This window comes from Mustela nivalis (genome assembly GCF_964662115.1).
Source record: "Mustela nivalis genome assembly, chromosome: 6".
Classification (NCBI taxonomy): Eukaryota; Metazoa; Chordata; class Mammalia; order Carnivora; family Mustelidae; genus Mustela; species Mustela nivalis.
This window is the reverse complement of record NC_139025.1, coordinates 47,574,539-47,591,113: the sequence shown is the minus strand read 5'-3', so window position 1 is coordinate 47,591,113 and position 16,575 is coordinate 47,574,539.

Here is a 16,575-nt window from a genome sequence, read left to right as displayed (position 1 = left end):
GAGCTGAAACCAAGAGTCAGACGCTTACCTGACTGCACAACCCATGTGCTCCAAGACTGAGGAGTTTTCTAAGAGTTGGATGTTGAGTGCTAAAATCAGAAAAATTCCAGGCAAACCTGGATAAAGCAGTCACCCTACCAAAGAGGGTTGCCTTTAATGTCATCTAAGGTCTCTTCCAATTTAGAGATTCTGTGATATGATGATTTTCCCAGAAAATGTTCAGGCAAAGCAATTATTCTTATACACTCTTTTTACAGTCCCTGCTTAATTTAATCACAAAGGACTTTGCATGCTCTTTGAGCAATTGTTCCACATTTGTGTTTAAGATTTAATCACTGCTGCTGGATTCATGTCCTACAATTGTGTCACATAATGAGGTGAACCTTTCCTTGCAAGTCCAAAGTCATTCATGGCATAAATGAGCATTTTAACAAAGAGTGCACCTTTCTTTAGAAACCACAATGAATAATTTTTTGATAGTTTGCATTGCTATTATTCTTACATAAAACATTAAGGAGGTGGAGAGTGGTGCAGGAAGTTAAGAAGTTTCATCATGATGAAATTTCACATGGATAATGCCCAATGCAGGAGCTGTTTGTGTTCAACACATCCTGGTAGACACTTTATTCTTTTCTTTTAATCACTTAGTGTATTTGTGATTCTGGAGTAAATTGGGTAAATCCAACTGCAACCTTGCAGTTTTGTTTATTCTTTGGGGTTCAGTGTTTGTATATTAGGACCAAGACTTCTACCAAGAGGTTTTGTAGGTTTAGCCTCACATCCTTCCCGTTGATGAGCTACCTGCCTATTCTAACTGTTTAACTTCAGTAAAACTATAAGAGATAGTTACTGAGTTTGGTCAACTTTGCTAAGCCTTTTCTCTTACAACTCACTTGATAAAGCCATGCAAATAAAGCCCTTTGAGAAGAGAAGAACTGATGAATAGGCTTTATTTTTTGTCTCATTGGCAATTTATAGAGGAGAGAAGGAATCCCTTCAATTTTCTGGCTTTGCATCCAATCCCAAGAATAGAAATCTAGGGAGATGAGAGAATCATGGGAAGACTCTTGATGCGGCTTCAGGGAAGTGGCAATTTAAAAAGTTCTGCCTGAGAGGATAGTAATGGGGGACTAGCTGCTCATTCAAACCCACTCCACCACATGCTGCCTCCTACTTTGGTTTGGACTCATGCCTTCTGGGAATTTTCCTTGGATATACACCTGACTCTGCCTCTCAAACAGAAATCACTCTCTGTTCTTACACCTGTGCTCTTGACTGTTCACTGGCATTGTTGGTGATAGACAATAAAGGGCCAGGAAAAAAAGTCTTTTGGTTAATGATAAATAAAGACAGTAACAGTGGGTATGATGTTGGACATTCTACTCATCTAGTTGTCATCCATGCAAGAGAGGCACATACAACTGAGATCAGCCTCCTTGTTCTATCAGTGCTTTGTGACTACAGAGCCTTTGAAACTCTAGCTGGGAGCATCATATGACTAAAAAATGTAGAAGGACAGTAATGCGTCCCCCAGAAGGCCTTATGGGGGAGAGACGAGATGGATTTGTTACTGCAATCTGCAACTGCTCTCACAGCCCCACCAATCTGTTACATTCCCACAAATAGCATTCTGGAACGTCAACGTAAGCACAGAATTCTGGGCATACCTTGTGCAACCCTTCCCGTTGAATTGTAAAAAGTCAGGACTATGAATATTTTCAATGGGCACTGCACTTTTGATCCAGAGTCTCTCTGAGCTTTTAATAAATCAACCTAATGGTAAATATTGGAAATCATTGCTTCAGTTCAGAAAGAAGGCCCAAAAATGCATACTAAAAGTAAATAGCATGTGTTCATCAACAATAACTACTTTTATTTTATTTTGTGGCATTCCAGCCGTGTTGAAACAGTCATGGGTATGTGGCTGCCTTTCTCCCAGGTTTGCATCTGAAGTTGTCTGATGGGATCACGGTGGAGTTTTTTCCTTCCTTCAAGTGACTGCTTACTTTCTTTTCCCTTGGTACTCATTCTTTCCTGGATTCACATCCTCTTCTCACGCTGTTGGAGTTGAGGGCGAGGGAATATCTCCTTACCATTTCTCACGATTAGGATGAAGAGGACATTTGGTTGTTGAATGGAAACCTACTCTCAAGAGAGGTAACTAGTAAGGGCAAGAAGTTGAGAAAGAGGATTGCGAAATAATTGGTGGGCATAAAAAGGAAAGCTTTACAATTGTTCGGTGTGAGAATTCAGCATGGTGAGGATGACGTGGATGTGGTAACTCAACAATATCACTCAGTGTGAAAGAAGCTGTAGAACAGGACAGCGTGTGGGCTCCATGGCACAGACCTGGCAGGGGGGATCCTTCACTGGCCCCCTGTCTGCTAGCCACAGCTGTTCCTGCTAGGCTAATAGATCTTGCTGGACAAGATATAATGTGATCTCAAATCTACTGTGATTCTACTTTTCAAATAGTAGTGTTTTAAATTTATGGACTTATTATAAAAAGCGGGAAGTTACAGATTGGATTTCTATCACCCATGAAGAAATTCTCCTTCACAAACACCCGAAGCGTCGCTTCGCCTTCCCGCGCAATCGTTTTCCCCGTTTGCAGACTTTTCCCGTAGGCTGCCCTGTCAGTGTGATGCTCCCTGCACATGGACGACACACTACCTGTCTTGTCACCTTTAATCCATCCCCTGCCTGACTCGCACGGTCACGTTATAAATCCAGGAAAAGATTCTTGTTTTATTCAAAACCGGTATCAAAGAAAAATTACCCATGGGCAACCAAGCTGTTTTTCCTTTATTCCACTTGCTTTTGAAAGGCTTTATAAAACAATACCATGCATATTTACAGTCATGAATTTAACTATGCTAGGGCAAGTTACCAAGTTGTTGTTTGGTTTATAACTTTTTTCCTCACAGCATCAGTCATATGCCTGACATAAACAGCTAACACCAACACGGCCCTTTTACTTCCTGTGTGAGTTTTCTCTGTCTTCCCAATACACTTCTCAAATACTTAAGGCAAGTTCACACTCCATCTGACCTTTTCATTGAACCCACAGAGTCACTGCAAGTGGTGTTTTCTCTGGTAGTTTCAAGTTTTAAGTGAGATATTAGGTCTAGTTCCTGAGGCAGTCAGCACAACCGGGATGCTTCCTTGTTTGCTTGTTTGAAGTTCCTATGGACTGTACCAACATAAGATCTCATCTCACTTATATTTATCATTCTATAGGAAGACATCATAGAGACAATAAATTTTGCTTAACCTGACCCTTTGATTCAGAGGAGGAGTTGTGCGTGGGGGTTGGTAGGTGGGTGGGTGTGTTTTCACATAAAGAGAAAATGTAGCATGGGAAGAATTTTTTACCATGGTCGTTTAGAAGGTAATGAGCAGGTATGATTCCTTAACACAAGGGCAAACTACTCTGATAGGCTCTATTTTTACCACATCCCAAGATGATTGTGTTGTAAACTGGGGTCATGGTATGTGGACTTCATTATTACTGTCAGACCCTTATAGCAAAATTGTTATCCTGATAATTAGCATTCTTGCTCTATGCTTTGTAGATAACAATTTTAGCCCTGGACATATTTCTCAGGTTGCTTTTGGGTCTAGGAAAGAATTTCTTTGCTTAAGTATTTTAAAAATGTATTCTGCCTTCAATGTTCTTTTTAATCAGCCACTATTTATTGAACCTCCTATTTGTGAAGTCTGTACAAGACAGTGAGAGGGAAGGGACCCCTGTCTTCAAGGAATTTATTTAGCGGAAGTAGATGAATTCGTATGTGGTTTAGAAGTGTGAATATGAGATTATTAAAAAGAGGCATTTTTAAGCCTTCCAATGAAATGTTTCTACATCTGTGAACAAGAACGAAAACATACAGTGGTGGTTTATATGCCAAGGTGATGCATCTTTAGATTTTGGTCCTATGAGAAGTGTTAGGCTATGCATACCATAACACACCTATTTGTTTATTTATTTGTTTATTTTTCATGCACATTTATTTAGATCAATGGCTTTCAACTACATTTTATCTTTAAGGTAGCAAAGACTGGCTGATGTGAGTGGGAGTCAGACTTACCCATTTACTTGTTTCTGCCATCCCCCCTCTTCATGCACTAGCATCAGAGCATAAACTGAAAGGTCCTGGTTCAGATCAGTAGATGCACAAAACCTTATCTTCCAACATTGGATTATTACAACTGTGATCCATTTACACAAAGATGGTTCAATACACATTATAATACGCTGGTTGATTGGTGTGTTACTTAAGTAATCTTATCTCTAGGGTATGTCTCCCTTTCTAATCCAGGCCTTCCCCCTCATTCGAGCTACTTGGTGTATGAATTCTGCTCTGGTGATCGATGTTTTGGAGAGCATAGCGACGATGATGCTTTCATCTCTGGATCTTTAGTAAATTCCACTGCAACCTCTCATTTCTTTGATCTTTGCCCTTTCTCTACTCATTCTTTTAAACTTCTTAAAACTTTTTAGACTTCTGTAGGGAGTCAAAAGGATTTCCTGTTAGAAATAGGGTTCTTGGGGCGCCTGGGTGGCTCAGTGGTTAAAGCCTCTGCCTTCAGCTCAGGTCATGATCCCAGGGTCCTAGGATCGAGCCTCGCATCGGGCTCTCTGCTCAGCAGGGAGCCTGCCTCCTTCTCTCTCTGCCTGCCTCTGTGCCTACTTGTGATCTGTCTGTCAAATAAATAAAAATCTTAAAAAAAAAAAAAAAAAAGAAATAGGGTTCTTTTGCCGTTTTGTTCAAATTGCTACTCTTCTCCAGTTTGCGGGAAGATTGTAACAGAGAGCTTGGCGCCCTTAATCCCAGCCAAATCTTATCCTAAATGGAAAGCTCCAGGTGGTGAGGTAAGTAGTCTCAGTGGGACTTGGAAGGTCAGAGGAAAGCATGGTTCAATTTTGAAGGGAATAAAGGTAGAATTGTTTTTTTGTTTTAAAAAAACGCATTTCATTATACACTGTAGAATATTTGGAATACACAAAGAAGTGGAGGAATAAAGAGACATAAAAATCATCCCATAAACAACCATTTTCCATTTTGGTTAGTTCTGAATGAGGGAGCGGAGGTCACGTTTTGGGCAGACTGACATGCCCAATGAAGATTGGCTGTGGTGGAGAAAAAGGTGAGGTGTCTGTCACAGGAGTTTGAGACTGGTCAAATAGAGAACCAGCTAATGTGAGCCGAAGTTGGGAAGGAATTTAACATTTTAGTCTAGACAATCCATGGACCCAAGATGATATAATGAAGGACATTGTAGCCAGTGAAATGCCTGGGACTTTAAAGACCAGGGCGCTCAGCTGGTGATAAAGAAAGAATGAGGAATTCGGGCAGAAGCAGCTGATGTGGAAGTAGGCTTCAGGCTTGGGATCCATAACAGAAGTGTTTCCTCCATAGAATTTGTATGGTCAGAAACAAGGGGGTTTAGATAAGTGTAAGACAAACAATCTTATAAAAAGGTTGATCCTGGGGTCCAGAGAGAAAAGGCAGCTTTTTCCTGTGTGGTCAAAAGTATGGTCTGGAAAGGGGCAAGATGGTGAAAACAAAGAGGGATCCAAGGAATGATGTCTACAGTAGGGCCTTCAGACTAGATACTCAGGGAGCCAGCAGAAGGGAGTTGCTACAGGGTGCCCATTAATTTATTACCCAAATTGGGATACTCTTGAAAAGAGAAGGAGTGCTATGAATGTTGTACAGTGAAATCCAGGACTGTCCCACACCAACCATAGGGCCACCTCTTTTGTCATTAAGTACCTCAACCATACCTAATTTGTAGCTTTACCACAGAAATTTTCTATAACCACATTGGCTGTTTGACAATAATTACCTCACTCGTTTTCCTAATAAATATCTGTGCCCTGGGTCGGGCATTTTTTCTTCTGAATTATAAGGAGAACCTCTAAACCGGCTTTCTGTCTCCATTCTCCAAAGTGGTGTCTAAGCCATTCTCTTCCACTTTGTTGCCAGCAGGATATTTCTAAATCCTCCATCATTTCTTGCTTCTTTCTCCTTAAAAACTAGTGCTTTGCATGGTTCTTGAGGTAAGGTTTGAACTTGGCATGGCACACTAGTTCAGTGTGGTTGAGCTCATTGAGTCTCTGTTGAGATATACTTTAGATAGGAGCCTTTCCTCGAGCCTCTCCTGCCTCACCCCTCCATATGTGTGCAGTGATGTTTTCCAGCACCTCTGCACCTTGCTACAAGCTGTTCCTTCTGTCTGGCACAGCCTTCCACACTCTTGACTCATCCTACTTTTTTTTTCCTCCCAAAACTCAGCTTAACTTTTATTTCTTTTTAGAAACATTTCCTGCTTGTTCCCAGACTAAGAGCTCTTTATATTCCCCTTCTTCACTCAGATATGGGCTAGTATGTATTTTTGTTAGAATTCTGTTGCACTGGTTGTAATATTATGTCTTCCCCTACAAGAACGTGTCTCCTTGATGGACAGGACATGTTTTTTTGTTTTTTGTTTTTTTTTTTTCCGTTCCCTGTATTATATCACCTAACACTCTTCTAAATATTTCATTTTTAAAAATGTGAACTTGAACTTATCACACTATTCATCTCTGGAAGATACCCTCTGCTTCAGATGAGTGTTTGTGTCTCTCCAAAATGCATACACTGCAGCCCTAACCCACAGTGTGATGCTATTTGGCGATGAGGTCTTTGGGAGGTAATTAGGGTTAGATGAGGCTGTAAGGGTTGGGCCCCCCCGATGGGATTGGTACTTTTATAAGAAAAGACATCAGAGAGCTTGCTCTCTCTCCACAAGCATGCGCCAAGGAAGGGCCACCTGAGCATTTAGGGAGAGAGGGGCTGTTTGCAAGCCAGAGAGAGAGAGTCTTCATGAGAAGTTACCAGGCTAACACCCTGATCGCAGACCCCAGCCTCCAAAACTGTGAGAAAATTACTTTCTGTTGTTTAAACCACCCAGTCTATGGTATTTTGTTCTGGCAGCCAAGGGGACTCATAGACCTTCAGAGGAAGAACTGCCTGTTTATCATTTTGTTTATTGTCTCTAAGACAGATTTTAATTCCATGGTAACTCAACATTTGAAAACATTTGTTTTTCTTTAGTTAAAAAAAGTAGGGGCATGTGGGTGGCTTAGTCAGTTAAGTGTCCAACTCCTGATTTTGGCTCAGATCATCATCTCAGGGCTGTGAGCTTGAGCCCTGTGTTGGGCTCTGTACTGGGGATGGAGCCTGCTCAGGATTCTCTCTCTCCCTCTCTCTTTCTCTTTCTGCCTCTTCCTGCTCACATAAGCAGGCATGTGCTCTCTTCTCTCTCTATCTCTCTCTCAAAAAAAGTAATACATGCTTAATGCACAAGAATTAGAACACACACCCACAGAAAGGGGAAAAAAAAATCACCCATCATGCAGCACACAGAAAGAATTACTGTTAATATTTTGTTGTTTGGTTTTCTAATGCTATATACAATATAATATACATATATATTATGTATGTATACACACATATATATATTCCACAAAAATGGGATCATACACTTACGACTTTGGAGACTACTATTGATACATAGTTCACATTTTCCTATAACAATAATTATTCTTCTGTAATATTATTTTGGCTACCCAACTTTCTTTTTCTTTTTTTTTTTTTTAAAGATTTTATTTATTTATTTGAAAGACAGATATCACAAGTAGGCAGAGAGGCAGGCAGAGAGAGAGAGAGAAAGAGAGGGAAGCAGGCTTCCTGTGGAGCAGGGAGCCCGATGCGGGGCTCGATCCCAGGACCCTGAGATCATGACCCGAGCCGAAGGCAGCCCAAACCACTGAGCCACCCAGGCGCCCCGGCTACCCAACTTTCTATCAGATAAATATATAGCTCAACTTTAGAAATACTTCTTGGTCTATTCTTTTAAGAAGTAATTAAAATGTTATTAGTTTATTAGTTCCCCAATTCAATAGTTTTTTTATTCCCATAAAGCTTATGTAGTTTCCTGCTGTTCAAGTGTGGCAATTTGTAGCAAGAATATTATGGAGAATGGTAGAAATAATTTAATTACTCATTGATTAATATATATTTATTATTTATTTATTAAATATTTTATTTATTATTTGACACACACAAGCAGGAGGTGTGGGAGAAGGAGAAGCAGACGCCCCCCTGAGCCGGGAACCTTATTCGGGGTTCGGGCCCAGAACCCTGGGATCATGACCTGAGCCAAGGCAGATGCTTAACTGACTGTCAGCCCCAAATATATGTTTTTTAAATACTCACTAGACAGTAGATACTATTTCTACATTTCTGGAGAGAAATTCAGCAACAAGTAGCAAGAATCCTAAATATATGCATGACCTTTGTTCAGTTATTGTTCTTTTAGAAATTTGTTGTAAGGAAATATCATAGATGCACAGATAGATTTATGTTCATTGCAGCATGGAGAGCAAAAGAACGGATGTGATGTAAATTTCCACCAGTGGAGACATAGTTGAAATAATTGTGGCCCATCCATATGATAGAACATTTTCTAGCCATTAAGAGTATTATTTTCAAATAGTATTTAAAAGTGTGGCAATTGCTTAGAATATAATGTTAAGTTAAAAAAGTTAAAAAATTATGTGTACAGTATGTGATCCCAGTTCTGCACAAACCAAAGCAAACAAAAAGTCTGTTCAGAGAAAATAAAATGAAATACCAAAACAGTGATAGTATTTTTTCTAATACTTGGATTCTTGGTAATTTTTACCTTTCCTTTACATTCTCTGTATTTTCCAGAGTTTGTATAGAAAACAGGTATTACTTTTGTGATTAAAAATGTTTTTTTAAAAAAAAATGTTTTTAAAAAAGCCGCTGAAAAATATTCAGGATAGTTTATTAATTTCAGAGAAATGTTGCATCTTTTCCTAGGATCATTGTTTCATTTTGGTACAATGAAACGCTTCAAAAACAGATAGAAGATTCATCTTTATGGTGATACCAAAAGCTCTGGGAGTATTTTTGGTGAAGGGGAAACACACCAAAGATCCAGGGGAGGCATCACCAAGACGCCCTATACACTAATCACTCAAGACACCCCCTCCCACCCTCATAAGCCACTAATCACTCAAGACACCCCCTCCCACCCTCATAAGCCACTCTCCTGGGGACACCTTTGTCTGCACCCTTCCCCAGCATCCCAAACACATCTCATCTGGTCACGGATCACACTGCATAGCAATTATGTTTCTTTTCCCTCCTGGGTTGTTCAGAGTCTCACATGGTACCTGGTTTATAGCGCTCAGTAAAATGCAGAATGAAGCAATGAATGACTCATCAAATGCCAGTATTTCCTGCTCATTGTGTGAAACCCTGAGACCTGAGCAAACCAGAGCTCATATGTTGGATTTGATGGAGTGATACCAGCTTTACTCAAGAGGAGCAACTCAAGTTATGGGATGGCCTGTGTCCTTACAACCTCAGTGAATAGTTTTCATTCCTTCCCCTTACTCTTGCTCTCCCAGGATCTTGCCTTACCTATATTAACCTTGACATTTCTGAACTGAGAACTGTTCCTCAGAAAGGAGGCTGTCTGCTTTGTGGGTCAACTTCCTGCATTATTTGGTCTTGAGTCCTGCAGTGGAGTGGTCCATTTCCACACACTGAACTTCTTTTCCAAGTGGGCTGGGGGAGGCTGCTGGGGTCCTCTGACCTCAAAAGCCTAATCAAAGAGCAGCCATATAGTAAAGACACTGGAGAGAGGGAATATTGACCAATGCTTTTCTTTTATGTGGAAGCACAAAAAGATGGGGGTCTAGGCTGGAAGTAGGAGTCTTGCTAACAAGCAACCAGCCCTCTGGCTGCTCTCATTTTCATGTGAAGGAATTGAAGTCAATGAGCAGATGGTTAGAGCACAGGACCCTTCTGTTAATTTCAAATTCCATTCCTATGGTGTAGGACTGATTAATAGGACATGGGTCACGTTATGGTTCCCAAAGCCCTGCCCACAATTCCTGCTTAAATCAGTGTGAACTATGGATTCATAGCTGAGGGCAGTTTGGTTTCCTTAGATGAAAAGTAGAGAGTATATGGTGTGTATGTGTGTTGCTGGGGTTGGGGGGTGGGAGGCTCTAAGATTGAGAAATGCTGAGTATTGGTCTTTTCCAAGAGAAGGGACTAAAGACATCCCTCTGTATTTGGGGATAGCCCTGTCTTAGCTGTTATGAATCACTCCACTGAAAGAAAGAAATAAGAGCTCTCATCCATCATAGATTCCAGTTAATATTCATGCCCAAAATAAACTGAGTTCTTGCCCTAATTTGGTTCACTATTACTTTTCAGCCTCAGGGAAGGGATCATCCCCATGTCTTCTCTTCCTGATATTTGAAGAGAAGAGAGTGAGAGCAGAAAAAATGAAAAGACTGATTCTGCCTTGCAAGGAGTGGAATTAAGGCCACTGCCCTTCACCCCAGGATTACTTTGTGGCCAATGGCTCATGTTGATTTTCTGAAGTGTACCCCCTCTTATTAATGAAGGCCGTTTAAGGTCACCATGCTTGGCCTCCTTCTCTCGAGTGTCTCTTCCTGCCCAGCCAAGGCAGATCTCAACTCCTGTTTTGTCTCCTGATAAGGCTGCCCATTCTGCGTGGGATTCTGAAAGACTCTACTATATGATATTCTGTTTTACAGACGATTGCCAAAAAGCCATTTACATTGTCCAGACAATGAAAGTGAATGCATTTTCTGTTTTCTCTAGGAGCTCTTCATGGAGGGGAGCAGAGAATTCAATTTTTTCATTTAACAAGATCAAGCTGATAGTAGGTGTGTTTCAGTGCAGGGCCTGCAAAGCTGTGTCCCCTGGGGGGATGTCCCACCCCACCTCTCGGGGGCTCCTTATGCCAAGAACTTGCTCTCTCACTTTGTGTAACTTGAAAATAGATTTTGATACCCTTTAGGGCTAATGCTATGCTTTATTTTCTTCTTTAAAATTGGTATCCTTGTTCCTGTGATTTTTTTATATTAATTTTAGAATCATATTGTCATATTCCAATCAAAGTTATTTTAGGGTTCGACTGCACTTTTACTAAATGTATAGATTAATTTGGAGAAATTTATCCCTATAGAATATTAAGTCTTGTCACGATGACATATCTCTCCATTTATTTGGTTTTCTTTCCTATATTTCAGGAAAGCTCAAGTTTTCCAATGGAAGTCTTATACATGTTATTCCAGTATACAGTTCAGTGCCTGAATACTGAAACTTTTATTGAGTGAGTATATTTTTGTGGATATTATGAATACAATAAGAGTTCAAAATTTTTTTTATTCATCTTTTATCTCAGAGTCTTTCGAAGCATCTTTTTCCATTCTAATATTGGAGATTTTCTTGAATTTTCTATGTATATAATAATATAGTCTGAAAATCAGGATTTTTCTTTCTAATCCTTATGCATCTCATTTTTTAAATGACCTATTTTACTTGATATGGTTTCCAGTACAATGTTGAATAGAAACAGGGATGGAGGTCTGTTTCTTTTTCAGGAATGTAATGGGAAATCAAATTCTCACCATAAAATGTATCCTTTAAGTGGATGCCCTTTATCAAATTAAGGAAATTCCCTTTCTATTCCTAGTTTTCTTTTCTTTTCTTTTTTTTTTTTTAAGATTTTATTTGCTTATTTGAGAGACAGAGGGGAAGTGGGGGGAGGACACAGAGGGAGAGTTGAGAGGGCAAAGCAGACTCCCTGCTGAGCAGGGAGCCCTATGCCGGTTTCCATTCCAGGACCCAGAGACCATGACCTGATCCAAAGGCAGACACTTGACTGACTAAGCCACCCAGGCACCCCGATTGCTAGTTTTCTAACTCTTAAAATCATGGGTGGGTTTCCAGTTTTATAGAAATTGCTTGACTAGATGTGCTAATACTTATTTTCTGCACATATGTTTATCTGGTGTTCATTCTTTAATATTTGCTTATTGGAACACAGACGCAAACGGGAGGGAATATGGCCTGATGGTTAAGACTGCAGGCTGTGCAGTAAGGTTGTGCTGAGTTTGAACTCTTGTTCTATCACTTTCTGACCCTTAATGTAGGCAGATCACACAAGCCCTCTGTTCTGCCTCTTCTTCCAATGAAGTTAACAGTAACACCTAATACACAGATACCAACAAAATAATCAAGTAAAGCTTTTACAGATTTTATTTATTTATTTTAGAGAGAATGAGAGAGCATGAGCCAGTGAAAGGGCAGAGGGGGTGGAGAGGGAAAAGCAGGCTCAGCACTGAGCGCAGAGCCCAGTGCTGTGCTCAGTCTCACCATCCTGAGATCATGCCCTGAGTCAAGATCAAGAGTCCCAAGTTCAACTGACTGAGCCCCCAGGTGCCCCTCAAGTAAAGCTTTTAGAATAGTTCCCAGTGCTTTGTAAACATTCACTGTATATCAACTGCTATTCTGCTTCCCATTGCTATTAGTCCTCAGAAATTCTTTGTGTGGTTTTGGTATCACGATTATGATGGTATCTAAAGGGAGACTGAGAAATTTCTCTCTCATTTTACTCTCCAATATAGCTTATATAGGATTAGGATATATGTTCACTGAAACTTTGGTGATAAAAATCATAAATAAAATTAAAATAAAAATCATCAGGCCTTGGAATATATATGAATACATTTTTGCTGTTTAAAAAATACATGGATATATTTAAACTTCTTATTTCTTGTTGAGTCAATATTGACAAATTTTACTAAAAATTATAAATTTAGATCTCAAAAAATTTGGATCTATGCATTCACTCATATCATTTCTTCAATCGCTAGTACATTTGAAATAATTATCTTTTCTACTTCTAACCTTGATTAATTTGTACTGTCTCTTTTTTCCAGGCCAGTCTTAACCAGAAGATAGTCTATTCGATTTGCCATTTCGTTTTTCATTCCTTTCTATTGTTTCTTCCTGTTGTCTTTATTGTATTCATTCATCTTTTTCTGACTTCTTGAATGCTTAGCTCATCATATATAAATATTCATATAATATATATTGATGTTGTTATATATATTAGCTAATATATATATAAGATGTATATAAGATGTATTATATGTATTAGCAGGTTATGCTAATGATTTCTACAGTGACTTCTTTCTTAATGCAAATTATTTGGATATATGGTTTGTTCCATTGTTTCAAAATTATGTCTTCCTGCTGCACTTTGGGGATTCAGGATTCTATATTGCCTTTAGGTCAATGTTGATAATTGTAATTTGAATCTTCTGTGTCTTATCAATTTTTGGTCTGGGTGATTTATCACTTTCTGGGAAGGCATATTGGAATTGCTCCCTATGATTTTCCTTTTTATTCCTGAAACTTTGTGGCTTTTTGCTTTATTTATTTTGAGACCATATTGCTCAGCATAACAGAACGAGGCTCATTCTCTCTCTCTTCCCCACCACCCCCAAATTCCTTTTCATTTAATTTGTTTATGAATAATTCTATTTGCCTTAAATTCTGTTTTGCCTGGTACTAATAAGGCTTCACTGACTTTCTTGCAGCTACTATTTGCCTGATAAATGTTTCTTTTTTCATCTATTGCAAATATCATTCAGTTGGAATTTTAAAAGTACCGGTCTGAGACCATAATAACCAGTGGTTTTAATGGTTTTTTTTCCATTTATTACTGGTATATTTGGAACTTTTTTCTTCTGTCTGATTTTCTGTTTTTGTCTTACTCTCCTTTCTCTTTGCTGTTCTTTTTGCTCCTTTTGTCCTTACATTTGATTTTTTATTTTTTCCCCTTTTTATAAGTTGGAAGTTATATTTCTTGTTTCTGTTAGTGGTAATCTTTAAATTTTGCCATCAATGCGTAAGTATAAAGTGAACACTTCCCAAACAGTGTAAGGACTTTCACTCCCCCCCACTTTTTTTAAAATTGTGGTAACATACACCTCATGTTAAGTACACCATCTTAACTATTGTTTCCTCCCTAGAATGTTTCACGTATATTTAATTTTTTAAAAAGATTATTTATTTATTTATTTATTTGACCGACAGAAATCACAAGTAGGCAGAGAGGCAGGCAGAGAGAGAGGGGGAAGCTGACTCCCCGCTGAGCAGAGAGCCCTATGAGGGCCGAGATCCCAGGACCCTGGGATCATGACCTGAGCCGAAGGCAGAGGCTTTACCCCACTAAGCCACCCAGGCGCCTCTAACTTTTATTTTTTAACATTTTAAATTTAAATTCAATTAACTAACATATAATGTATTATTAGTTTCAGGGGTATAGGACTGTAATTCATCAGTCTTATATAATACCTAGTGCTCACTACGTCACATGCCCTCTTTAATGTCCATCACCCAGTCATCCCTTTCCCCTACTCACTCCCCTCCAGCAACCCTCAGTTTGTTTCCTATGATTAAGAGTCTCTTATGATTTGTCTCGCCCTCTGATTTGATCATGCTTTATTTTTCCCTCCCTTTCCCTATATCCTCTGTTTTGTTTCTTTATTTATTTAAATTCAGTTAATTACCATGTAATGTATTATTGGCTTCAGAGGTAGAGGTCAGTGATTCATCAGTCTTATAGAACACCCAGTGCACGTTACATCCCGAGCCCTCTTAATGGCCACCACATCTCCCTAACTCTCTCCTCTAGCAACCCTCAGTTTGTTTCCTCTTATTAAGAGTCTCTCACAGTTTGTCTCCCTCTCGGTTTTGTCTTGTTTTGTTTTTTTCCTCTTAACTATTTTGACATGTACAGTTCAGTGGTATTAAATATATTCATAATGTGTTGCCATCACCACCATCCCTGTCCAGGATGGACACGTCAAACCGGAAGTCTGTATTCATTAAACAACTCTCCTTGCTGTCTCTATGATTTTCTGTCTCTATGATTTTCACTACTCTCAGGACCCCATGGAAGTGGAATCACAATATATTTGTCATTCTGTGGCTAGCTGATTTCACCTAGCAGAGTGGGAAGCTCCCACTTTTCAAACGCTACTCTTCTCCCATTTTCATGTTCTCAGTGCCTACTAATTTCTTCTATCTTGTTTCCAACCTCCTGTTAGCCATCATATTATTATTGTTTTCTTTATAGGCAAATTTACTTAGATTGATTACTCTAGATACAGAGATTGGCATTCATTATAGCATTCGGTACCTTGCTCCTTTGCTTTGGACTACATTTCTTTCTTCGTGAGCTATGGTTTTAGCAGATGTTTCAGCAAAGATCTCTGAGCAACAAATGCTTCCTTGTCATTGTCTACGCGTTTTTTTTTTTTTTTTTTTCCTGCTCTCTCCTTGAATTTTGGGTTTCTCAGGTGTAGGAGTCTAGGTTGACAGTTATTTTCTCCCAATGGTATGAAAATACTGTTTTGTTTTCCTGTGGAATATGCTATTGCTCCTAGTAAGTTGGCTGCCAGCCTGGCTGTCATTCCCTTGTAGGTAATTTGTCTCTTCTCTGCTCAGAAGGTTTTCTATTGATTTTGAAATTCTGCACCACTATGTGTCTCCTGGTAGATTTATTTTTATTTATCCTCTTTAGCATTTGGGTAGTTTTTCATTCTAAGGAATTAAACATTCAGTTTTGAAAAAAAAAATCTTAACCATTGTCTTTTCAAATCCAGCTTGAATTTATTCTGGCTTTTCTCTCTTTCTGGAGATGCACATTGGGCTTCCACATTCTAGTGTTCATACTGACTTCACATTTCCTGTCTCTTTATCTCTCTCTGTGCTATATTCTGCATGATCTCTTTAGATCTATTTACCATTCATCTTACATTCTCTTATAATCTATTAAATCTGTTGTATCTCTTGAGATTTTAATTTTTTTGGAAGATTTTATTTATTTATTTGACAGAGATTGCAAGTAGGCAGAGAGGCGGGCAGAGAGAGAGAGCAGCAGAGAGGTAAGTCCTGAGTGAGAGAGGACAAAATTGATAGATTCAGATCCTGGAGTAGGTGAGAAGCTGGAAGATGAGGAGCCTAGGGATAACTTTATAGAAAAGAAGAGGAATACCTCTTTCTCAGAAATAGGAGAGAGGCCGAAACTGTAGTAAAAAAATACAGGGGAATTTTGAGTAAAGCAATGAATTTTGAGTAAATGAGTTTGTCTCTCTAGTGAAGGCAGTCACATGTGTCTGAGGAGAACAGTGCTGTTAGATGTGGCATGTGGAGATAGGAAAAGTCAATGGAAAAGGTTGTCAAGAAGGAATGAGGACTCAGGCAGGGTTTAGAGAGAATGGACAAATGGGATGTAAACTGTGTGCTTTGGTGTTTTGTCCCACATCCCTTGGCAGCTATAGAATGGGGAGGAGGAAAAGTGAGAGTATCTCAGATTTGATGAGTGGAAATCTGGCCACTCAGGAGGTAGATTATGAGTGAGTAATTCTAAGGTTCAGGGGAAAACCCTGCTAAAGTCCTTTCTGATAGGTCCAGGCTGGGAAGGGAGCAGAGGAAGCCTGAAGGACACTGATGGATGAGGACACAAGAGAAGGATCTAGAGAATGGAGGCCCAGAGGAGGTGAGGACAGTTTTAGTAGGAATTAGAGAGCTGTAGGGTGAGAAATAAAGGAGGTTTAGGTCAGAAAAAGATTTTTCCACTTGAGTACCTTGGTGA